This window comes from Onychostruthus taczanowskii, unplaced genomic scaffold (genome assembly GCF_017590055.1).
Source record: "Onychostruthus taczanowskii isolate IOZ18803 unplaced genomic scaffold, ASM1759005v1 scaffold16, whole genome shotgun sequence".
Taxonomy (NCBI): Eukaryota; Metazoa; Chordata; class Aves; order Passeriformes; family Passeridae; genus Onychostruthus; species Onychostruthus taczanowskii.
This window is the reverse complement of record NW_024498795.1, coordinates 4,711,026-4,736,918: the sequence shown is the minus strand read 5'-3', so window position 1 is coordinate 4,736,918 and position 25,893 is coordinate 4,711,026. Positions and strand designations below refer to the sequence as shown.

The window sequence follows — 25,893 nt, the reverse complement described above, 5'->3', positions numbered from 1 at the left end:
TACCCAAAAACGCTTCAAAAGTGTATGGCCTGTCTTTCATCCACCCCTGTGCTTTTCAACCCATTCTTCACCCTGTTTCATCCCCTCATGGGGAGAACAAAGATGCATTGTGTTAAGCTCCGGCAACTTTTTGTTGGTAAAACTTCAGTCTTCACTGATTGGAAAACTGGCTTAAAACACATCTGGGTGTCCATGGCTTTGGTTTCAGAAATGACTTCTCTTAGCTTTAATAAAATCTTCTACCATTTAGTCACAGTACACCTTTATAAGTATCCAAAAGACCTGCTGCACACACTTAGTACAGTTCATCCCAAGATTTTATACCCCTCTTTTCCAATAAACCTCAGTTTCACTTAGATCAGTGTTGTGATAAGGCACGAAATGATGACACAGACACTGCTGCTCTCGAGGGGAACAAAAAAGAAAGAACCTTTATTTTCTGACTCCAACATTTATAATTTTCCAAAGGTGACAGTGGATTGGAGGGTGACAGTGCCACCTCTCCAATGCCACTGGACAGACCATTCTCTCCACCTCCATGAAAGAATGCAAAACATAGGTTATTTACAGAACTGTGTATGAGAAAGTTTGTTGAAAGAATGTAAACATCAGAAGGCTTAACAAAGTCTTACAAAATCAGGGTGACAGATCAGAACGACAGAGGCACTGAATCCCCAGAGCTGAAAGGAAATCAGTGAAAGCTGCATGCTCAGAACTTCAAGTGCTATATAGTGTTAAGTACTCTGAAAACTGGGTTCTAGGTATTCAAAATGGGACACCTAAAATTAGATTATCTATGCAATAAAATGAAAGCATATTATGAAAATACATTTGTAAAACCCTTTTAAATTACAGTAATTAATATAATGGCAAAGCCCATGACAGAGCCAATCCTTCTTTGAAATTTGATTTGAATGCTGCAATTATAGCATAGGATGACTCTGTGAAAATCCTGGGGAAAACCTGCAGGATGATGCAAACACTGAAAGGAACCAAACTGCTCTTGCAGAGCAGTCACCGTCAATTATAGGCATTCTCAGCTTGTGAACTCCTGCATGTACATCCTTAATAAGCTTTTCCTTTCTTAAACGTGTGTGCATGAAGAAATAGTTGCACACTAAGATATTCCTTCAAAATTATATTTGAAATATATGAGTGCATAGCCCACCTCACTGATGCTTTTACTGTGCCCATGCAGTGTGCACATGTGTGAGAGCACAGCACATGCACACAGGCACACACAAGGCTACACAACAACCTACAGCAGTAAACCACTTTCCTGTCTATCCCTTCCTACGGCTTTGAAGCTAAGCTGCTTATTTTAAAAGAGTTGAACCTATTCTATTTACTCTGGAAGCTCATTACAAGAAGCAGTTTAACACCATAACTGTTAGGGGAATAATTGCTCTCAAAACCAAACCCAGACATAAAATAGGTTAGTCTTTTTCTGAAGACCATAAGATGTTTAACCTTCCATCTAGTGCCTGGGTGTTTCACAAAGTAGAGACCAAAGGTGTACTTCAGTAGTTTTATTTCTTTGGGAGAAGCTACTGTGGAGGAGACAGGCAGCCTTTGTGATAAGGCTGTCTGAGCCCATTTAGGGCTTTGAACACGGGAGCCCCATTTGGAGCCGCACCCAGGATGCCAGCACAGCGCAGGGCGTGGGCATGGCACTAAGCACTCCTTCCACAGAGGACAATTGGCATTCTCCCCCTTCATGTGGCCTCTCAGCCATGCAGCAGTGAGCTGCAGGCACCATGCTTCAGTCCCTCTCACCAGGACCATTAACCAGAAGAGCCAGAGGAGCAGTCAAGAGGAAGGGGTTGGGAGCCCCAACAGCACAAGGTATCAGATCTTAACCATGGCCACTTGTTAGCAGCTTGCTTTCAATTAAAATTAATTAATTTAAAGAAATTATGCAAGCTTTTCTTGACTACCAACTGCTAGTACCACCTACAAATTTCAAGCATTAGGTCAGTTGCACAGAGCTTGTGAAAATCAGCTTAAGCTTTTTAAATGCTTAATTATAGCAAGTCTTCTTTACAAGTGTTTTACAGTGTCATTACGCAAATTATAAGTTCAACCATAGTTTGAACACAAAGAAATTCCAGTTGTGAAATGTGACTTGCAAGGTTATTACATGAAATTAATTGGGAAAAAAATAAACACCTAGACACAGTAATTACATTTCAGAAATGTAATACATTTTTGAAATGAAACCCTTAGCCAATTCATAGGTCTCTAGAATTAGGGGGTTCATAGCTAATATATCTAATATTATGCTGTTCTCGGTGTTTCTTTTTTTCTTTGGGTTTTTAAAAGGAACAGTCATAAGGTCTGTTAAAATATGAACCTTTAAATTCTATTGCTCTTTCTAATTAATGATGTCATACAGGGAACAAAGGAGCAATTATTTCTAAGCACTTAAGAGAAGTAATTTTTTTTAAATCGGCTCTTAGTACGATCATGGATGAACGTGAACTTTGACACCTTTCTGTAGATATATGAAGAGAAAGATATGCATTTCAGCATACAAGCATGACCAGCAAGCTGAAATGATATTTATTACAGCAGAATGGCTTATTTTTTTGCACATGATTTTACTGTGTACCTATTCAGGTCAAAATATTCTGCATTATTCCATTTCAACATAATTTCCAACACTTTTGCCAGCAATTGTTAGGAAAAAAAGGCAGGGATGATTTGGTATGTCCTTTTCCATTCAGAGATGTTTAAAATCTTTTAAACACTACAAAATTTTGCACAATTAGAGTGCACCATAGTAGGAGAAAGTAATTTTGTACATATATATATATGTATATACATATGCAAATATTCTGCCTGATAAAAAAAAATATCACTTGAACATTAATGTTATTAATATACAGAACAGACAGCACCAAAGAGGATTTCTTGGAGGCTTCCAATGAGACAGTTTGTTAGTAAACACACTGAGCAGCAGCACAGGAATTTTGCTCTGTGCCTGCAAGGGCAGAAAGGTCAAGAATACAAAGCTCCATTTTTACAAGCAGGAAGAAAGAAAGTTAAAGAAATCATCACAAAAGGATTTTTCTCCCCTCATTGCTTTCTAAAAAATAAAGGATCAGAGAAAAGCTTCACTAACTTTTAACCAGCACCAAGGATTTCTTGCTTGTATAAAGAATTTTTGGTATCATAAGTACCTCTACTTATTTTGCCTCTATACTAAAAACCAGTAAATCTCAAGAACATCTTGAACATTATCAGTTCAAAGTATTCAAAACAAAGGATGAACACAATATCAGAATAACTGCTAGCAAAATGAATTATAAAGAGCTTTCATTTCTAAAAGCATACAGACCTTCCTGCAGAATATGTTCCTTTCAAACATTCTGCTTTCACAACATGACCTACTGTTTCCATGAGCATTAATTCAAAACTATTGATGTATCTCACATGTCTCCACTTCTCAGAGCTCATTTAAACAAAACCTCGACAAAGCAACCCAAGAAAGTCTACAGAAAAAAAAATACATGCCTGCTTACGACAGATAATCAGATAATATGGGTGAGCCTATTATACTGCACGGTTCAAAAGCTTAAAACACCTCCACATTCTGATTTCACTTTTAATCACTAGAATACCCTGTACCTGTATCATAATAAGGTTCTTACGTCTCTGTAAGGCCACATTTCAAAGAGTTTGTTCCTTGGACCAGGGTTTGGCTGTGAATAGGCTATTTCTGTTCAACTTCACAAAGTTCTGAGGTTTTCCTTTCCAACGATTCTCCCACATCCTCTGCTCTAATTAGCCTTTTAGTGTTATTTGACAATCCCTTAAAACACAGTTTATTGAAAAGCATGTTTCAAAAAATCATAAAAACCCAAGAAATAAAAAGACAAGGAAAATAATCCCTGGATGAGACTGCCCTTATTTCCTTTATTTCAGATGGTTGGGTACCAGAGCACTTGCCATTAGAGGACAGGCAGATGGGCCTGGCCTTCTTCAAGGCTGGAAAAGAGGAAATGTTGCTGAGGGAGTGAAGCACAGCCTGCTGATGCCTGCCAAGTAGTCATGGAGAATACAGACAGACAGACAGCCTTCACTGCACTGCACAGTGTGGGAACAAAAGACCATGAAAATAAAGTGAAGCAGGAAAAGTTCAGATTAGATATAATTAAAAAAACCCAAAAAACACCTGGAGGACAATGAAGCCCTGGAACTGGCTATCCAGAGATGTTATGGAACCATGGGCCTTGGAGGTTTTTAAAACCCAACTAGACAAAAAGCCTTGAGTTACTTAGTCTGCATTGAGAGCTGAACAGAGGTCCCTTCCAACCTAATGATTCTGTTAGGAAATTTTTAAGCAAACATTTATCTTTAAATTTTCATGTGGCAGTTGCAAAGGAAGCAGCAGTTTGCATAAAGCAGTCATACTGATGGCCACAACCTCAACAGCAGCAAATACAGAAATGAGGAATTTCCTTTTTCTAGAAATACAGTGATTAATGGTCACACATTTATAATTAAAAGAAAATAAAGCCTGTCACTTAAAACCCAAGTCTTAGAGGCTTTATTTATATGACAGTATTTATTAGGTTTTCTCTTTTAAGATGGAATCTTGCCATGGGCACAAGTTCATGCACATGCATGCAGTATTATTATCTCTTTTATGGCATAGGGGCTATTGTTATGTGTTATTTCAATGAAAATATAAAAGTCATTACATATTTATGTATGGATGTTTTGGAATAAAGCTGTTTATGGGATTGGTGTTTGGTCTGGCTAACAGAGAATAAATAATTCTCCTGGCAAGCTAATTTAAAATTTACATACGACAATTTATAATTTATAAATTGATTATTTATACAGTCTTAAAATTTTATATCAAATAGTGTGAAAATAATTACCTATAAGAAGTCTCCCTCCTTTTTTAAATAACAAATACAAGCAGTTAATCCTTGTATAATTTTTCTACTAGTATTTCAAGTGTCCAGATGATAGCAACATACTATGCAGAATCTCTAAACACTGTGCTAAACTATAATTTGGTCTTTGGAAAGACCAAATATACCAAAGAACTAAAAGTCCCTAAAAATCTGTAAGATCCAGAACCCACTCTTGACACAGTAACTCTTTTTGTCCCATCTGATTCAGCTGCCTGCTGGGCAGTACCAAACACAAATGCATCCTTCTTGATCCCAAAGGGAAAAAACCAACTTGGAAACCTTCAACTTCAAGGGAAGATGGGATGGTACTGCGTCATGTTTGAAAGACAGCAACTAGAAATAAACTAGATCTAAAGAGAAACAAAGCTAGGAAGACTCTGGTATATTCAGAATTCCTGACTTTAACAAAAATATTGACAAAAATATTGACTCAATTGGTAAGGTTTTCCTCATCTGAATAATTAAAATAGCTTAATTGACTCACAGAAGTGCTGCTGTTTGACAGAGCTGACTCTCTGAAATACATAAATTCATATAAAATCCAGGTCACCTTCTCTTCTCAGTAATTATGGAATGCATTAGATGTTCCCACCAGAACAGCCAGACTGTACCAGCATCACAAAAATATTATTTGTTAAAAGCAGAAATTATGCCAGTATAATCTGACTTTGCCAGATGAAAATTGAATTTCTGGATATGACCCAGATGTGGTTAATAAAAAACTCCTTGATTTCTGTGCCCCCAAGAAGATGAGGCTTCATCACAAAGACATTATTTTGCTGTACTTTAGGCCAATTTTTGTAGTATAAAACAGCTACCTCTTCTCCCTTTTCCCCCCTAAAATATTATGTCTACTTATGATAATATGGTATATTTAAGTTGTAGCAGATGAATATGTGTTCTAGACATTCCATGGGACTTCAACAAAACTTGCACTGAAAACTTTTTAGTGTAAATCTAAAGACAAGCCCTTATAATACACGGATAGTAGTTTAAGACAAATTATGAGGACTCTAGCACAGCAGGTAGAAAACGATCTGGTCATATTTCTACTAAAACCTGTTCTGTCTTGAGACATATTTGTAATCGCACTTGAAATACTAGCTAGCAGTTTTTATAATTTCAGCAAAAGACTCATGCAATTTAGTCTGTTCCTTACAATTACAATTCCTGAGTTGTGCAACAAAGTTTAGGGCTTTCTGCTTGTTCATTTTAACGTGGAGATTTTTTTAGCCTTTAAATTCCATTAAATAAAAACCAAAACCCAAACCCCAGGAATCCTAAAAGGCTTGGGGCTTTAGGGAAGAAATTAAAGAATTCAAATCAAGAATTTCTGAGGGGGAAAAGAATAGTTTTCTAAAGCCTGACCCAATTTTAAATGCTTGCTTTTATACTACTGCTTTGTTTCATTTCAGATTTAGTATTCCCATAGTAATCATTATGTAACTTCTACTTTAACAGCTGCAGAATTTCTAGGGAGGCTTAGGATACACAGGCTCTATATACATTTTGCACCAGTATTATAACTTCTAGGGAGAAAAATAAAAAAGAAAGTAAAGTAAAAAAGTAAAGTAAAAAGCCAAACTCACACTATCCCGCTATCAACATTCTCACTCCTAGAAACATTAAGCCAGTTTTAAACAGCCATCAAATCCTACCCAAAATGAGCAGATTTAGTAGCCATTACCACTACAATACTTTCCCAGTAATTAACAAAGCAAGGCCAAAACATTCAGTGTGACAAAAAGCAGGCTTGCTGCACCGTCTTCTAATCACATGCAGTAAACTGACAAACTTTCAAGCAATTTACCTAATGTAGCATACAAAATAAATGCAGAAATAGAAAGAGAAATACGCTATTCTTCCAAAACCATTAATCATTTCAGTTTTTACGTTAAACCTCTCCTAAACTTAATCTTAGCTAGTTTTTCACTTCATTGTTTCCTCAGACAGAGACCAGGCAGCTCTTTATTGCATCCCAAGGAGTTCAATAACTAGAAAATATTATCAACAGGATAGAATATTTACAGCTGAGGTGGTGGATCTATTGCATTACGTTTACCCAAAGGCATGAAAGGCACCACCTAGAAAGCAAAAGATAAGGATTCACATTCCTTAATACTGATGTTTTTTATTTTTAACTATGAGCGTTAATCTTCTTCCTTGGTAGGAAGAGCAAGAACAAAGAGGAGCAGCACAGGAATAAACAAGCAAGTCAACAGGAATAAACAAGCAAATCAACACTGTTCTATGAAGAAACCATCTAGTGGGTGAAAGGTGAAGGCAAAAATTACATGGACTTTTTTTTCTGTTTCTATGTAGAAGGGAGATAAAGAAGATTTTTAAAAGTCCCTTCTATCTACATGTTTATGATTCTGTGCTTAGTAGAGCTTCAGGCAGTTATAATGACCAAAGTCTCCACACTGAGTATGCAAGATGTCATGAGACCTAAGAAATAGAATGTTTCTATTGTTCTGATGAGACAGCAATATTCTAAAAAATACTTCTGCCACTCCTCATAAAAGGCAGACAAAATTTATTTCTAGCAGGCCACAATTCTCTTAAAAGTTTATTTATCTTGCAGAATTTCAGATAAGACCTGCCGTGTGATGAGACTTCCCACTTCCACATTCTGCTGCTAACAGAAGAAAAGGAAGCTTCATGCTTGGTGTGACAATTTTTGGCTTATAAGATACACCATTAGTTTTGGGCATGTCTGTCAGCTCCAGCAGGCTGAAGAAGAGAGCCAGGCATTCCCTGTGGTTACAAGTCCTAAGTTTTGTGTTTTCTGTTGGAAACTGTGGCAGTCATACTCTTTCAGCAAAACAGAACTCCTGCTCAAACACTGAAACACACTGCAAGACAGTTGGTGAACCAAGAGTTAGTTATGTTCCAGACTGAGATATCAAGCATTTATACAATTAACATGGTCCTTTTACATTAGATATTACTATACACACACACACATATATAGACACACTGTATAGATGGTAGCATCAGATACACAGATACATCAGATTTTAATTTAAAAAAATATATGTATATTTGAGGCTTTTCTAAGTAAAAAGAACTTCCTCTCTGGAAAAACTGTATGCTCAAATCCAAAGCATTGCAATCTCTGCTTCCCTGCCTTGAAGGCAGCCCAAATAGATCAGTCAGTTTAGGATGGAAGAATCTCAATTACTACTCATTGGTTGGGGAACTTCTGCCCACTCCATATCAATTAGGAAATGATTCAGTTATGGTGAAGAGAGGTACCTCTTGTAAAATAGCTGCTGAAAAAATATCTGTATGTCAATTCATACCCAATCTCCCTGGTTCACAGCTTCAGTCAGTGTGTAATCTGTAAATACTTTGGTCCAAAAAAAAATTTTATGTAATAAATGGATATATTGGATTCTTGTTTTTAATGAAATTTCTGTATTTGCAATATAGCAGCATCTAGTCAGAGGAGCCAGAATGGCACAGAGATGTGAAAGAGGTGGCATCAGATGCTTATGGGATGCTCACTCTGTAGATTTTTTTAAAAGTAACCACTTGACTAAGTAACAGATTCATCATTTTTCATATTCAGTCTATTATTCGTAGAGCAGCCATAGCTCAGATAGACAGTGCCATTTTCTTTGCTGGGCTTTTCCAAAATACTGTCTTAGTAATTTAGAAAAGGAAGATTTCTGATGTGCTCTGTTCCCTTACCACTTTAACAACAGTATCACAAGCAAAGCCATCTGACAAATATTCCTAACTGAAGAGCTCCACAGATATGTGAAGTATGCGTTCATTCCTCTTTGGGGAGCAATGAAAATGGGCAAAGGACTACTTTGTGTGTTCTGTAGGGTCCAAAGTCAACTCTGGTGTTAAAGTACACCTAGTTTTAACTAATACATAAACACTGTGGAAGTTACAAAACTGGGGTTTCTTGCAAACAGCTCCCAGTTCAGATGCTGCAAGAGGAGAAAGGACATAGGATTGACTTTGTTACCCATCCTTGGGAAGGTCAGGCTTTTACTGTTCCTCTTTAAAGCAAGTGAACCTCCCTCTTTGCATATAATATCTTCTCTTTGAGAGAGAAGGGACACAAAGTGTATTAGCTTGCTTTAAAACTGTGTTTACAGTAGTGTGTGGTAGTAACACTGCTAGTGAAAGCAATGGGAGGGCACTTAGAGTATCAGAGGAGATATAGTATTTATTGTATTATTTTTTGTTTGCCTGAAAGTTTAAGCCTGCTCATTTCTGACTCATAAGTAAGAAGACTTATTTAAAGTAAGTCATAATTTCTCTCCTCAGAAGTTACAGTAAAAACATTTCTTTCTAAATATAATTTGCTATGAAACAATTGAGATGCTTGACTTTCCACAAAGGAATTTCTCTCAATCATAAACAAGTCTTTGACCTTCAAGCAAACAGGCACAATGATCCCAGTAACAAACTAAATTTATACTTTGACTAGCTCACAATGGCCACATAAATCACACATCAAGGGTGGGAAGATGAAAAAAATGGGTAGGCCACAGCCATCCAACTGGCTGGCTGGTGGCTCTTCTATGGATATTGGCCCTTTCATCATGGCATCTTCACTGGCCTGGGAGGGGATGCAGATGTAAAATACTGAAACAAACCTGGAACTAATTTCTCAGGCATTGGGGCATGCTGATTCCTGCCAGCAATTAGAGTATGGCAATCACTAGGACAAACACAGGACAACTCCAGGGGTACTTACTTTGATACCCCACTATGATACTCTCAAAAAAGATGAGGCAGTAGAGGTATGTGTTTTCCAGATCATTCATAACTTTACCTAAAAAACTTCTGTACTCTGTGTAAACCTGTACTCACGTGCATGTGTTGGCAGCCACTGCTACAGGGAGAGAAAAGAAATGCATGCATACCCACCTTCAAAGCTCAGCATTTGCGTGTGTCTGTATTTTCTGCACTGGTTTTTCATGCTGTGATCAGGGAACGGAAACACGCTTCCCTGTTCCTGAGTGAGTAAAGGAACTCATGTGAGGAAGCATTTAAGGGCAGCCACCAACACAAGAGGAGGCGAGTCAGGAGCACAGGCTGACCACAACAGAGGCAGGGGCAGTGCCCTCACTGACCAGGGACGCAGGCACAGATCCTCAAACAGGAAAAGCAGAGCAGGTCTGGTCAGAGAAACCAGGGTCAGCCACAGTCCATGATGACCAAAGTGATCCCACAGTGACAAGGCAGGTCTGAGGCTTGGCAGGAAGGCAAGCCAGTGGGTCAGGTCCAGCGAGGGATGTGGCTGGGCACAGAACAAGCTGCAGCATAGCTCAAGAGACAAAATGCAAAGGCTCAGCTTAAATGTTCCCCCTAGAAAGGAGGTGGAATGCCTGCAACAAGGCTTATTCACAGTTCTGACATAGCTGTTTCTACAGTCACCTGATCCAAGGCTACTGTACCACAGCAGAACCAGCTTTGGGCATGGGAAACTCATCCCTATGCCAGAGGTGTGTGCAGAGGATCCTGGCACGGGGCACTGTGCTTTGGTACCTGGAAATACCGAAACATGAGGCAAAAAGTGTGAATTACTCTATTAAACATATGTGGCAACGATCAGTAAAGAAAATATTACTGAAAAACCAGATGCCTGAAGGTAAGAAAAAGAACAATCTAGTACTCAGACATAACATAGGATATATAAGACATAACTGAAATATATATGGACTTGGAAAGTTCACTTGTGAGAAAGCTGCATCAGATTCTGAATTAATCTTGAGGTTTTCTGACCTATGAGACAAAATAATAGTCATGCTCTTCAGGAAAAGAGAAACTTCATCCTACAGAATAAAGATTTGGCAATTTGCTCACTACACTTGTTTCATAGCTGTCCATGAGACTACTCACAAGCCTACATTGTTCTTTTTTCTTCTGTTCATTTTTTAATTAAATGAAGTCTATTGTATTTGGGAATATCCTGGAAAATGTTTGTGATCAAGTCATTGATGGGTTTGTAGGAGCAAACAATGGCCTTTTTAATCCAATATTGTTTACGAAACTAACACCAATTAGGTCCATCAACAGTAACAAATAAACAAGACCTTCCTTTAAAAGAAATGACACCAAGTATTGCAGAAAATACTGAACATGAACATGCATATGATTTTCACATCCACAAACCAGTCTTGGTTATCACGTGACTGTGATTCCTGCACTGGCAGACTCATTTTGGGTGGCACAATCCTCCCCAGTGCACACAGAGGGGCTACAGCAGCAGGATCCTACTTCCACTTCTCCCTTGTAAGGACCTCTGGCTCTCGTGAGAGACACTAACCTGGTTTAGCCACCGTGATGGCTCATTCCTCCTAGCCACCTGACCATCCACACGCCCAGTGACACTCTGTGAATCAGCTGGCAGTCTCTGAGGCCAGGGCAACAATTCCACCTCCTCCCTGAAACCTCCCTGCGCTGTCTCTGACATCTCATCTCCCTACGCAAGGGCAGCGTGGGTGTTCCAAGCTACTTAAATATTTTAGGACTCCCATGTGTTAGACTCCCTTTCTCTCCTCTCTGAACATGGAAAACAACCAAACTTTCTTTCCATAAAACACTTGAAGAGGCTAATGCACAGTTAAAATAACCCTGACTCAGAGCATTTAAGGAGCAATAAAAAGTATTGATTTACACACGGGGATTTAGTCTTTTTTACATAAATTATTTCATTATGACAAATAATCAAACAAGCCACCAGTGTTCCAAATAGCATATGTTTAGGCTGGTTTAACAAAATAAGCATCTAAGAAAACATTACTAATATCTGGGAATACTTGCTTATCTCAAAGCCTTATACTTTAAAAGTGAATTATTTGTATAGGCATATATATGAGCAAAAGGTTTATAGCATGTTACTTGTTGTTAGGCAGCTGCATTTCTATAAGAAACATTAAATAACCTCAAGTATATAAAATCTATACAAATAATCCCTGTCAAAGGTCTATCTAAATTTGAGACATCCAGGTGGGAAGAAAAAAAGGATGTATACAACAAAGGCAGAAAGATCCAGGATATACTAAGAGCTCCTAGTTTATGTAGAAACGGTCCAGGCTCATATATTTGGAAAACATTTCATCACTGTCTTCACTGCAGGTAAAGAGTGATACAATCTAAATCAGAAAATTAAATACATCCAGCTGCCTAATAACAGTGAAGCCTAACAGTCTTTTTAAGATCATTTAATAACGTTTGAAAATGGCTACATTATGGTACCATGTGTTGGGTATTTTAAACATTACAATCCATAAGACTCATTAAGTAACAACAAACTTTATGTAAGTAACATTAGGTTCAGTGAACTGAAGTTTCTTCTAAAACTTGTGATCAGTCACAAGGTTCTGTGACTCTTGAAATCATCATTTCACTTAAAGGGGAAGTATTTCATCCCACCCCAGATATTTACATATTCAAAATGAGCACATATCTGCTTACCATATCTACTTAACAAAAAGCTACCAAGCCTCACTTTATTTTTTCCTTGTGCAACCCACAGTAATTCCTGATGTTGTTTTACATGCCTGCAAAGGAAGCAATACCATACTGCTCCTCACAGGAAACACCAATGTGTCCACTCTGCTTTCTTTTGTGTGCTATTTCACCATGACAAAAATAAATATAAATAAATACATACGAAAGCTCCTATGTGGTTTTGCTTGCTATGCATTATAAAATAAGAGCTCTGTATCCAGAAAATAATAATAATAATAATAATAATAATAATAATAATAATAATAATAATAATGTTGCATACTTTAAATAAGATCACGCATTGTCTCTAGCTTCAACAGTACTCCAAGATGGAGCTCATGCCTTTGTCTCCCATGTTGTGCTGCCACATTAATGCTCTGCTCTGAGCACTAACCTCCATGCCCTCAGTATTTCTCAACCTGCAATTCAAAACAAGTGGTGGTAGATTAAAGACAAGACAGAAAGAATGTACTCATACCCATGAATTACATTTTCAAGTAACTACAGCTACCACTAAGAAGTTCTTTTTCTGTGTTTGGGTGGGTGGATGTCTGCATATGTGTTCTCCACAAGGAGGGTGGTGAAATAGGAGAAGATTTCCTGAAGAGGTTGTGGGATGTCCAGCTCTTGATGCAGCTAGGCAAGGTCCTTATCAACCACATTTAACTTGAAGCTGGTATTGTCTTCAGCACGTTGGTCATCCACCCCAGATGACCAGAGGTCTCTTCAAACGTCCCTTCTAAATATATTATTCTGTGATTCCATAACATTGTGACTTTGGCTGATTTCAAGCTCTGACTCACAAACAATACACAGGCATTAAAATGCAGAGGCCTTCATGCATGCAAGGAGCCTTAGCCCTGCACAGCCCCAGGCAAACACCACTGCTGCCAGAGTCATCAGCAATGCCACAGTTAATGAAACTGCAGAGATCCTGGTGCCCATGCTGAAGAAGTCAGTGCTGGAAACCTTCCCAACATCAACTCTACTGCAGCTAAGGCTCATGAAATAAATGGCAATTAGCAATGCCAACACGACCACAGCTAATAGAATGTGTCTTGGCACAACACATTAGCCATGTGAAAAGGATTTGAGTAGGGATGGGCAACCCCACAGTTACTCACTCCACAGTGGAGACTGAGAGATAATATGAGGGGCTCAGACCCATGAATGTTAAAAGACAATTTTTCACATTCAGAGCAAGCTCTAAAGCTCATAAATTTTATGTATCCACAAGAAAAACACAAATTGTTTGTATAGAAACAGTTGTCATAGGATCTTCAATGTCTTCTCATAAGTAACATTGTGATTAACAGGAAACCCAACTCACTGAAAGAAACACTAGTGAATATTGCCAAAGGTACAAATTCAATAAAATGTTGCATCGTTCAGTCTCATGATACAATAATCAGATTGTTTAGCATCTTATGACCTGGGAGCATTCTCTGCAGGCTGGAAAAGGACAATGCCTGTTTTTCTTGACTCTAGAAATTCTGCAAGACATTCTCAAGTCAGCCACTGTAATGGAAGAAGCTGTGGAAATCAGAGACTTTGTGCAGTGGTTACATCTCCAAAATGGACTGTGGCAGCAGGAGTTATTCCTCCACTTCAGTGTCAAGAGGACACAGTGCACACAAGAGTGCTGGAGGTCAGAGGCCAAGAACAAGTGACAGGCCCAAGGTGGTAAGGGAGACACAGCACCTGTAAGAGTCAGCTGCACATTCAGAATCCTGACTCTCTGCAGCTGTAGGTGTTGTCAGAAGGTGCAGTGGCAGCACCTGCGAGGCTTAGGGCAACCAGAATTTAGCAGGATTTGGGCTGAGGACAACTGTTTGCTGTATCCATTCATATCTGATTCTTTTGCTGAGAGTTTTTTTAGCTCAGGATACCCTCATAGGATCTGCAGATGAAATCCTGCGCGAAGATGCTAAGCACTCCTGCCATTTGCAGCCCCTGGGGCCATGACAGAACTGGGTTAAGACAGACACAACAATGGAATTAGCTGGAACAAAAACAGGGCCAACATGGTTTAAATAGCCACCCATCACCTTTGCAAGGAAGGATTCTGCAGATGTGGGCTTTGCTTCCTCTGTGGGATTTGAATCCACTGACAGCTCTACACTTACTTACTGGAGCTCTCTGGAGCAGCAGAGATACTCCATGTGTGGGTGGATGACAAGAAGAATGCTTTGAGGAGTCTGGTCTCTGGAGGCAGATTGCAGCAATTTAAAATAAATTTTTAAAAAAGTAAAACAAAAAGGGGCAGACTGGGATCCTCATTCATGGACGAGTTAAAGAGATCTGGCACTAAGAGGTGACAAGCAAAGTAATTAGAAAATAATTATTTTAAGGGAGAAAGGGATGTAAAAGAGTAGAAGTGAGTCAAGATAATTTCAACAAATGAATCATAAAAAAGTAATATATAGTTCCTGTTGTACTGGATGACTGAGAGGGACAGGCATGCCCCTAACACAACATTAGATCTTAACTAGATCTTTGCTCCTGCAGTCATTAAACAGGGGAAAAGCACAGCAACCAACACTTTTCTATCTTCTATTCAGAAAGGAAGTTGTTTGAAAACTTGCTTTCACAGTCACTTTATAAAACCTGTAATAGGCCATGTCAAACAAAAACCCCCAGTGTCACAAATTCAATCAGTGGTAAACAACAACACAACAAAAATACAAATGCAATTGTGTGTTTATCCATGTTCAAGTTTCCATGCCAGGAAATGCAAGGCACTCTGTATGTGTATCTGCTGCAGTGCCCACTGTCTGCTAAAATCCATTTATCTAGACATAAGACTTCCCACAGACATAAGACTGAAGAAACAAGATCTCCATACATATACAAGCCATCTTTTCCAAAAACAAAACGACAAGCCACTGACAGCCACTGCATGGAATCCTATTAGTATGACACTCTGCATTTCCATGTGACATTTCAAATGCTAGAACAACACAAAAATGCTGTTTTAAACTATAAATGTACAGTGAGCTTCAAGCTAGATTTAATGATTATATCTTTGTTCATGATACAAGTGCAAGAAAAAAATTATACCAGTCCTCTCAAGCAGATTTTATATAATAAAATTCTCTTTTTAGGACCCCAAACTTGCTCACTTCTAACACAATATTTTGTTAAAGTTCTTTGTCCTACTACTTACTATTATATTAATACCACACAGCAAAGCTAAATATTATTTAATCCACATTTCAATGACAATAGGCCTAATTTGTTTCACTGCCTTTCCAAACACCGCAGTAAAGAAGTTTCCTTATTTTGTATTAGTTCTTGATGCTTCTATCCTTTATTACTGGAATAATTTCCCTTTATTCACACTTAAATATGATTCCTACATCAAATTCCCCACATGTGCTTTTTTCCTTCTATGAAACTATTAATTTTTATCTTTTCCTAGCATTCTATATCTGTTTTCAAATGCTTTTTCTGACTGAAATGTGTACAAGAAATTTAGAGGTAAGCTTGTCTTCTGTGTAGGAACAAAGCTCAGTTTATCTGAGTTTATCTGTTTCCAGAAAGGGAACAACAGAAAGTGATTTCGTGCTAGGATGGCAACATCTACATGTATAAACCTGAAAGATAAATTTATTTTTAAGGAGAATGGGCTACTACTTGCAATGAATTTTGAAGTATTTAAGTTGACACAAGAAATAAAGAATAGCCTAGCCTGAATGTAAATTCCTAGTTATCTTGATGAAATGTCTCTGCAGGGAATTAGTAATTTTTTGGCAGTAAAGTAATGAGCTTGTTATTTTAGGTAGTTTTTTTAATTTGAAGAAAGATCTTGGAGTTTGTGATTAAGGCTTAAAAAATCTAGCTTCTATGCTGGCTCCACCGTGTAGTCCAAATATCACACCAGGCAATCTGCCTGATATCTTCAAACTTCAATTTTCTTTCTCTAAAATGAGAATGTTTATTTTCTCACACCAAAATATTCATCTAGTCTGCTTTAGTGTCCATATAATTAAGTTACTGGAGCAACTCACACAACCAAAAGCTCATCATGCACTCATTTACTCCTGGTCTTGATTTTAAACTGTGAAGTCTCCTACTACATCTGCGTATATAACTAGCATAATAAGACATAGAAATCATCTGAAGGATCTGAGAGCTGCAGGCAGGCAACACTCCAGAAAGCTAGGAGCCCAGGGATACAAGATCTTAACTTTTAAACAAACATTTTCCTTCTGTAAGAGAATGAAGTACTTGAAATTGAAAAATAATTTTGCTATAATGTCTCTAAATAAGTGACAAAACTCTCCCCATAACAATGGGATGTTTTTCTTCCTTTGTCTCATATAACAACCCCTACCTATGTTTTTCAGATTAACTTTTTATTTCTCATCCAGCAATGAGTCCAAAACATGAAAAACAAACAGAATTCCAACACATGTTCCCACTGCCAATGGTTTAAATGTTACAGGCATAACTATGCAGCTGACTTTCTGTAAACACGCAGTGTTACTGTACCTATGCCCTTTATGCCATGCAATGGAAGCACCAGACTCTGCATAAAGAAAGTCAGGTCCAGGTTCAGCACTAGCCCACTCTATTAGATCAAAATGACAGCTCACAAAATTTTGAAACTGGCAGAATTTTGAAGAAAAATTCACTGTAACAAAAAAAATTGTGTATTAAATAAAATCAAAAGTTCTTAAGTACATTCAGGTCCACGAAAGCTAAAACTATCATGATGAAGTAATGCTGGATGTTATTATTCTGGCCAACAAAGTTCAATAAGGACATTATTTCTGTCATTGTACAAACAGATAAAAAAAGAAAGAAGAAAAGGAAAAATAACTATTTTTCTACATGCCTTACTAGTTGTAGATTTAAAACTAACTCCAACACTGAGCAATACACAATTATAAAGAAGAGCTCTTTGGAAAATTACAAGGCAAAAAGGTGGCCAAAGACCAGAGACCACCACTACTTGACTGTTTTCATTCAGTTTCAATAGTATTTTCTCCATGTCCAGTGACATGAAACATTTCAGGAAGACTTAGGAATTGCATGGAGCTTTCACTCTGAGAATATATGTGAAATACTCAAATATTCAAGGAGAGGCAACATGCTCAGAAAAACAAGGTAATTTGAGATGCTACAAAGTATATTCAAAAGACAGTGTTGATTCACAATCACCAAATAGTGAAGGAGTTCTAAATATGTAGCTGAAGCAAACAATGCATGGCACATCTTCCTAACAAACAGACCAGATGGAGCAACTTGTTTACTATGCAGTGAGTGTTTGCTTCAGATCTGCAGCAGCAGAAAGAAGATAGCCTGAATGTGTAGGTCACAGGTGAAGCAAAAAGCAACATATGGCAATCCCAAAACCACAACGCTGCCAGAGGAGAGTCTTTCAAAAAACTTTGAAGAAATAATTCCCATCATTGCTAAGAAAGGAGTAGGTGGCAGGCAGTTTGCATTAGCCAAGACAACCCAATACAAAAAACACAAAGCCTGAATTACCATCTTGGCAACAGAGAAGAGAGGGGTGCTTTTAGCAGACAGCAATTAAGGATTTGGCAAGCATCTGGAGGAAAGGAAAGGGTGCAAGTCGAAGATAACGCCAGTAACATTGGTCCAGATAACAGAGGAAGATAAAGACACAATGAGAAATACACAGCAGAAAAATAATGAATTCAGATAGCAGTACATCATCCATTAGGACCAACAGAAGAAACAAGCAGGAGAGCAGAGATCTGTGAAAGCACACATTTGGAGCAGCGAGTCATCTCAGCAACACTGAGAATCATCAAATATTGTGCAGAGCCAGTAACACACACCTGCAAAAGCAGATTATTAACTTTTTGGTTAAGGAGAAACAGAAAAAGGAAGTTAATGAATGAACTAGAAAGGATTTTGGAAGAAAGCAGGAGAGGAACACTTGGAAGTAAAGTACAATACAGGTGAGAAACAGTGATGGGAGACTTGGACAAGGATATTTCAGGCTTAGGGACTAATAGGTGGAAGAGAAACACTTGTCAATTTAACAGAGTACCTCTACTTTCTTAAATGAAGCAGGAGTAAATCTACTAAGTGTGAACAGCTTGCCTTGTCCTAGTTAATTATTTAACCTTTCCTTCTTGCTGAGGGTGAAATACTAAAAGCATTACAGGTGCTTCATAATTGTCACTGGTTAATAGAAGAAAGGTACATGATGAAATACACATTTAGAATTTAGTCTAATTTTATCTGTGTGTTTAATTTACCCTCTGCTTTTTCTTTTGGTAAATAAAAGTATTTTGCTTCATCTGCTACAGCTCACAGCAACACAAAAGGCTAATCCAACAGTTCAGCATGGAACATCTTTCTTTCCTTCATGCTATTAAGAAGAAATCTTGGAGCTTGCTTTGTCTTCCCATGATTGACATTGCAGACATGTAACTGGCAGACAAAATCAAACAGCTTAAGATGAAAATGTTCACACTGGTAGGTCATGGAGAGCACAGAAACTTACCAGTTGCTATAAAGTTCACTCTGGAACAAAAGCTCAAATGAATTGCACTGTGTCGAGTCAAACAAAAGAAAGCACAAAACTAACAAAACCCCCTTTTGCCTCAGTGAGCCCCAAGACCAAGTCAGGATCCTCTCTGCAAAAGAAAGCATGCAGTGCTGCACACTCTCACGATTGACTGCAAATCTTGCTTTGTTCAATGCCTCAACTTCTCAGGTCAAGAGATTTTGATAAAAAGCTACATGATAAATGTTCATGTGAAGAAAAACATTTAGTCATGGAAGTGCAAAGAAAAAAATGTAGTTATTAACTAAAACCTAGACACTAATAAAAAAAAAACCCATGTTACTTTCAACACATTGTTTTCTGCTGATCTCACTGCATGCAAGAATAAGCCTTATAGTATTTGGATGCTCAAAGACAGTATTACAGGGAATTTCTGAAGCAACCACCACGGCCTCTCCTGTTATTGACCTACTAAAAATGCTTATCTTACTAAAATTCCAATTAAGCTTTACTCTTAGTACTTTCCCTAAGTAACCTTTAGAAATCCTGTGAGGGACACCACATTTCTCTTCCCTTCTCTTACAATAAAAATGAAGCTTCTTCATGTTCACAAGCACAGGACAGTAGTTCTTGCTTCCAGCAGAGAGACAAAACAACAGAAGGCAGCAAGAGAGACTGAAGACCAAATAAAGATTAACAGCACTGTCTATTTGTTCATTAAAAATTCCATGTGTTCCTCTGCATTAGGTCAGCTAAAGCTGCATTTAAAAAAAAGCCTTTCGTAAGGATTTGTTATTTTCCCAAGTATAAATTGCTAAGGGTCTGACACATGTGAAGTATAAAGTGACTAACAAGAATTTAAATGTTAAAACATTATCTACTTCATACAAGAATTGTTTAGATGAACTAGATCAATATTTCTAAGTGCATTCAAAGAAAGAGTGTTAGACTGACTCAATGGTAGTAAGTTATCACTTGAAAGAAGAGCACAGGTGTATTTTACAAAGCAGCTGGGAGCACTCTGAATTCACCTTATTCATAAACAACTATTTTTCTCACTTTAAATCTCTTCACGTTTTGAAAAGAGCTGTCTTTCAATCCTTACCTCATGCTCTTAATGCCTAAATTTAAAACAACATTTGCTTTTAAATTGGGAAACCGGTGCCTGGTAACTGAACTGCTGAAGTGAAATAACATGTTTAGATCCTTTTAGCTCCTGTCTTCTTTGACCACTGACCAAATTCAAAACTGATTAACGAGCAATTAGGCTATCTTAGCTATGTTAAAATTAGCCATGGCCAGTAATGCATGTTATTGTTGAAATAATGCTGCTTAGATTTCCAAGGAACTTTATGTTAGAGAGCCTCTAAACCCAGTCACACAGAAACGTAAAAAAATTAGACATCAGTTAGAAACACACAGACACAAAAGGTCTGTTTGAACAACTTTCTCTCTTAAGATTAAGACTGTAACATTTAAAAAAAAAACAAAAAAATCCAATGTTCTTCATGAAACACCATGAATACCTACTTCAGTCAAAGGAAGTTACTCATGTCCTACAACAACAAAAGTAGAATATGGCAGAAAAAATGCAGCACAAAATGAATGCAATATTATGTTAATATATGTAACCAGCCACTAAAGTGCTCCTTGCTCATCGGAAAAAAACCTGAAAATTCACTAAAGTCTCATTTTCCTTGGCTTTCCAAAAATCCAATACCAAACTGAACCCATTCAGTATTCCTAAATATATCACTGCAAGTAAGCACTGTGTGGACTGAAGTGGTGCAGGGAAAGAAGAACTGTAAACAACAGGAAATCTTCAGAGACTGAACTGCTTTATATGCTTTTCATCTGTCATTTAACCTACATTTTATATATTTTATTCTCATCACCTGTGTATCTCCTGCACTTCTTATATTGTGGATGTTGAACTTCTGAGTGAATATAGACATTCAGGAATAGGGGTTGAGTTGGAGTTTGTCCCCTACAGATCCAAAAGCTAATGCTATCAAGTCAAACTTATCACTGAAACTGAACTTAGTGAACTCCAGGGTGTATTTTACCTCAGTTTCAGCACTGCCCTAGGCAAAGTCCTTCAAGCAATAACACAGAACTCCCACCAAGCAACCACACTATTAACCTCTTTTATTCATCCACAGAATGCTCTTTATGTTATTGTGCTTTGACTATTAACTTTTTGGAAATTAGCAAAGAGGTAGGAAAACACTGCATCTCTAACAGAAAATTCATAAGTAGCAGAGTTCATAGGAAAATGATGCATAATCTCAGAAGGCTTCAAGAGCTTTAGCAGAAAAAAAGGTATGAGACAGCTTTGCTATTTCATACTGATACTCTAAACTTGTCTTTTATTATACAGAACAACAAAGAAGGACAACACAAAGGGCTGTTAAATTGTCAGTATGCAAAAATCTAAAGCTTAATTTTTTCTTCCAGTTTAAATGAGCAATCAAATTAGTCCCTTGGTCTGAACAGACAGCCAAACATGTCCACCTGCATTGGTTTACTCAAAAAATAGCACCTTTTAGCACCTATTAGCACTCAATAGAGCTAATTGATATGATAGCTATCAATGAGTACATATGATTGCTGCCATAGGTATGCTAGCACGCTTCTGATTAGATGGGTATCTTCTCAAGCACAGTTTAATAGAATTTATATAGAAAGGGTTCTGCAAAAACTAAAGAGCTGTAAAAATTATCTTACTCTTCCAAAACTCTGAGCCCTCTTTCAGATTCATATAATCTATAGTTGCAGTTTTCTATCTCATCCCACAAAAAAAAGGGAATTCTGTAGTTACCAAAAACAAAACAAAACAAAACAAAAAAAAAAAAAAAAAACAAAAAAAAACCCAAACAAACAAAAAAAAAAACCACAAAAAAAACCCACAAAAAACCAAGAAAACCCCCAAAATATCAAACAAACACCAACACCACTTAACTTCATGCTCTATGCTCTATTATTTGTGTTATTTTGCAGGCAAAATGTTCCCTGGAAGGGCCCAAGTTACTGTAAGACCTAATTTTCCACCAGCCATTATCTGAAATTTTCAGAAGACAAAATGCTGAAACTGCCTTTGGACTCTTCCCCAGTTGATTGAAAGGTTTATCAGTGGTATCACTGGCATGGAGATTTCATCATAAATCCTGTGTGACTTCAGGGTGTGTAGATTAATACAGGCACATCATATACTGCAAAATTACAAAGCCTTTACAAGGAACAGCCAAATTCTCTTTGAGAACTCTGGACAGATGGCAGGATTTGACTATCACTAAATCAGCTTAGTCAAATACATTATTAGTTCTCCAACCCAATATTTGCTGTGTATTCCCAATGAAACTGCTGAATGAAAAAGGCAATGTGTCAAGCTTATAGCAAGCAAACATCAGAAAAACATTTTTCCCCAAGATCAATCTCCTCCTGCTGTGCTAGAAACTTATACAAATTACAAAAAGGCAAAGCTCCTCTTGAAAAAGCAGCTCATTACAAAACACTAAAGGTCAAAACCTAAACTCTACTTTTCTGTGCATTTGCTATTTAATTAAGTGTCTCCTAAGCTGCTTCTTTGCAACTATGGAGTATTTCAGGAAAATCTGGAGATCTGACTGCCAGAGAACCCCCACATCAATGAACAAGCATAATGGACTTTCAGGTATCTAAAATAACAGGTCCTTCAAAGGCTAGAGTGCAGCTTCTCTGCGAGATAATTCCATCAGCAAGGGATGAGTGCTTCACTTATCAGAACTGCCACATAATGCTCAAGCACAAATTAATGCTTGCAAGAAAAGATGCATGATTCTGCTTTGGTTTCTAGAAGGCAATTCAGATCTCTTGTTCATTTTCCTCTTAAAAGCACAAGGAATCAAAAGCTTTCATAGAATTACCAGATTTGTAACCAAGCATTCACAGAGAAATTTATTTTTTCAGTACATAATGAAAACTTATTTTGATGGAAGTCACATGCATTCATATTTTACTAAAAGAAATTATTCTCAAACATTTTTGCCTGTCCTCTGTGCAGTGACATTTCTTCTCCCTTGTCACCATAAGGTTAATGCTCAGGAAGGAGAACAAAGTGACTATTACTGTGCATGACAAGGATTGTTTGCTGCAGCAATTACTCTTCAATCAGAATGTTACTTTTGTTTACACTCAACAAGGATAAAAATACGAGCCCTAGATATTACCATATGCTAAATACACATTTTACACTACTTGAATTATGAGCAGGCAACACACTTTAATACAGGTGTGGCGTGGCTTTTAATGCAAAATTATGACACCTCTTTTGAAATCCTAACATTCTGTGCTATTAAATACCTGTTTTCATTTTCATCTGCATGAGAGAGGTGGTTAATTTTATTTGCATCAATACACTGAACTGACAGGTATATTCTCATTTGTATGACAGTGAACGCTGTATTCTTATAAGCTGTATATTCATTCCCCTGAATTATTATCTAACATACAGTCAATGCTTCAATTTTCCAATGAAAAGGACAAAAACAATTGGCTCCATAGACAAGTACTGTGATTTTCAATGTATGTTAATATTTTTAATAGTGATACCAAGAGCTCATGAATAGAATTTGCATAGACAGCGCACAGTCTCCCCAAAACACTTCTACAATTGATTCCTTCTGTGATTTGACTTTGACTGAATGGTGTCAAGTAATTTATTCACCATTGTTTGGGACAGGCTATTTAATTCCCTTCTGACCCTTAAACAACGTGAGGGTTGCGTGTGTCTCTGTGTTAGCGCACGTCCTGGTTAACTGCATTAATCACACACAACAGGCCTGTGCTCACTTAGGTGGGTCTTTTCAAATAGATGGCAATTAAACCCTCCTACATATGAATCACTTCACATTCACAGAATACTTTCTATGTGAGCACTAAATATTTACAAATGAGGCTGGCATATTTTATATAATTTCACCACCTCGGCTGAGATGACTAAGGAGCGCTATCATTATGTACATAGCAGAGTTATAGGCAGGTGCAGATTAAACAAGGTCACCTTATTCCTTACTCCCATCCTCCTATTATGGCTATGGTACCTGGACTCTGAACTTGACACACCACTCATATTGCTGGCTTGAAATAAAAGGTGTCCCCGTTCTGGAATCTTTACATGTTTTGTAAAGAAGAAGTTATGATTGTTATTCGTTAAGATTTTAAGAAGTTTCCCACATATCCTAGTATGCTCATTTAGGCTACGCTCTTTTCCACAGGAATCCAAAAAAATGAGATGAGCTGTCTCTGCTGAATTCCTGGCTCTGAAAAACACAAACATCATCAACTTCAAGTCTAACACTGCAACCCCAAAGGAATTTTGGAGGAGAAAAAAGTTACTGACTCCTTCACAGCCTCCTTCAAAATGACAAAGATAAAGAGAAGAGTCAATATGCTAATGGTCACAGTGCTGCTTGTTGGAGACATTCTAAAGGGAAGCCTCTGTCTCATGGGAAGCTCCAGTCTGCTTCTCAACTATCAGCAAATACACTTTTAAAAGATCAAAATTACAAAACTCTTTTCCCATAGAAGATGAAATACAGCATATTGAGCTGACTCTTACTACACATTTTCATTTGAAGCAAAAACACTTCTACTTTCCCAAAATTAAGTACTTTATGTTTTGTTAAAAACATTTTAACAGTGGTATATTATCTGTATTTTTAGTGTTAGGGCCTCTGATTACCTTCCTTTTAAAAAACACAATGCAAAACTGCAAACATATTTACTATGCAAAGCATACGACACACTAGATTATAATTTGTAATAAGGCACTAGATTTGTGAACTGAGATTTTGCAAATCCTGAAACAAATGCAGGATGTATTTGTTTAAACCAAACCACACAAAGCAATAAAACATGCCTACTTCCAATTTCTGTACTTCTGTTATGAATTACCCCTTACACTGTATCCTGCAGAAAGAACATTTCTAGTTTTATTATTATTATTATTAATAATACTTGAAAAAACCTGGATAGCCTTAGCATTTTACCATCTGTAGTTGAATTAGCTGGCCTTTCATTTTGTCTTTATAACCAGCCATCATCATGCAGAGTTTATCTATGAATAAACCACTTGGTAACAGTACTTTGTGTCACCTTCACATACATTATTGATGAGAAAGCTGACAAGCCGCCAATTAAGATGCTCCACCTCTTGTCCCATCTCCAGGCTCAGCCTGAGGTACGGATGGAACAGTTGCAGTGAAAACTCAGTTTTACATTTCAAAGAAAGTTCAAAGGCAGTGAGAAAAGGCTGCCCTGCAAAGGACACAGAAATTGTATTTATTGCTGGAAAAGTTTATTTCAGTAGACTGTATTATTTACTCTGTCTGATAATAAAAATTAGACTATGAGTCCATGTCTTGTTCAACTAGATGTTCTACTCAGTTTTGTATTAAGTCCTGGATTAAATCTATGAATCTGACATATAAAACCATTACAACACTAACCACAGTTTAGTATATACAGAAATATACAGATTTAAATAACGGTCAAGATATAAACCAAGCAGATTTAAGTGCATTTGTGTTTCTATTGTTACCCCAGCAATACATACAACAATATTTCTTGGACCCCAAAACATTGCTGAGTGATAAATCAAAGGTCATACCAAAAGTATCTGAAATCAGGATGCTTTAAAATGAACAAGCAACCCTGAGATCACTTGTATTCCCTACTTCCACCCAAATTCTCAGGTAGTGAAAAATCACCAAGTCATTCCATAAATACTAAGTATTTATTCCATGACCGATTAGTCCTTTCTAAGGTAAGTATAACAGAATAATTTATCCAACAGAAATTACCCACATTAAATATTCTTTAAAATACACATATGTTTTTAAGAGATTAATACCAAATAAGATTATACTGGTGGCATCACAAATCTTTAATCTTGGTTTTGAAAAACCACACAGCCTTTTTTTCCTGTATTTTTGAACATGAGATTAAATATCC

General features: G+C 37.3%; 1 protein-coding gene across 2 annotated transcripts in view; it reads right to left on the bottom strand.

Annotated features, from left to right (window-relative positions):
* The window catches only part of SPIRE1 (spire type actin nucleation factor 1), a 127,170-nt gene that overhangs the window by 87,821 nt on the left and 13,456 nt on the right, over positions 1-25,893 (bottom strand). The gene's annotated exons all lie outside the window — the stretch shown is intronic.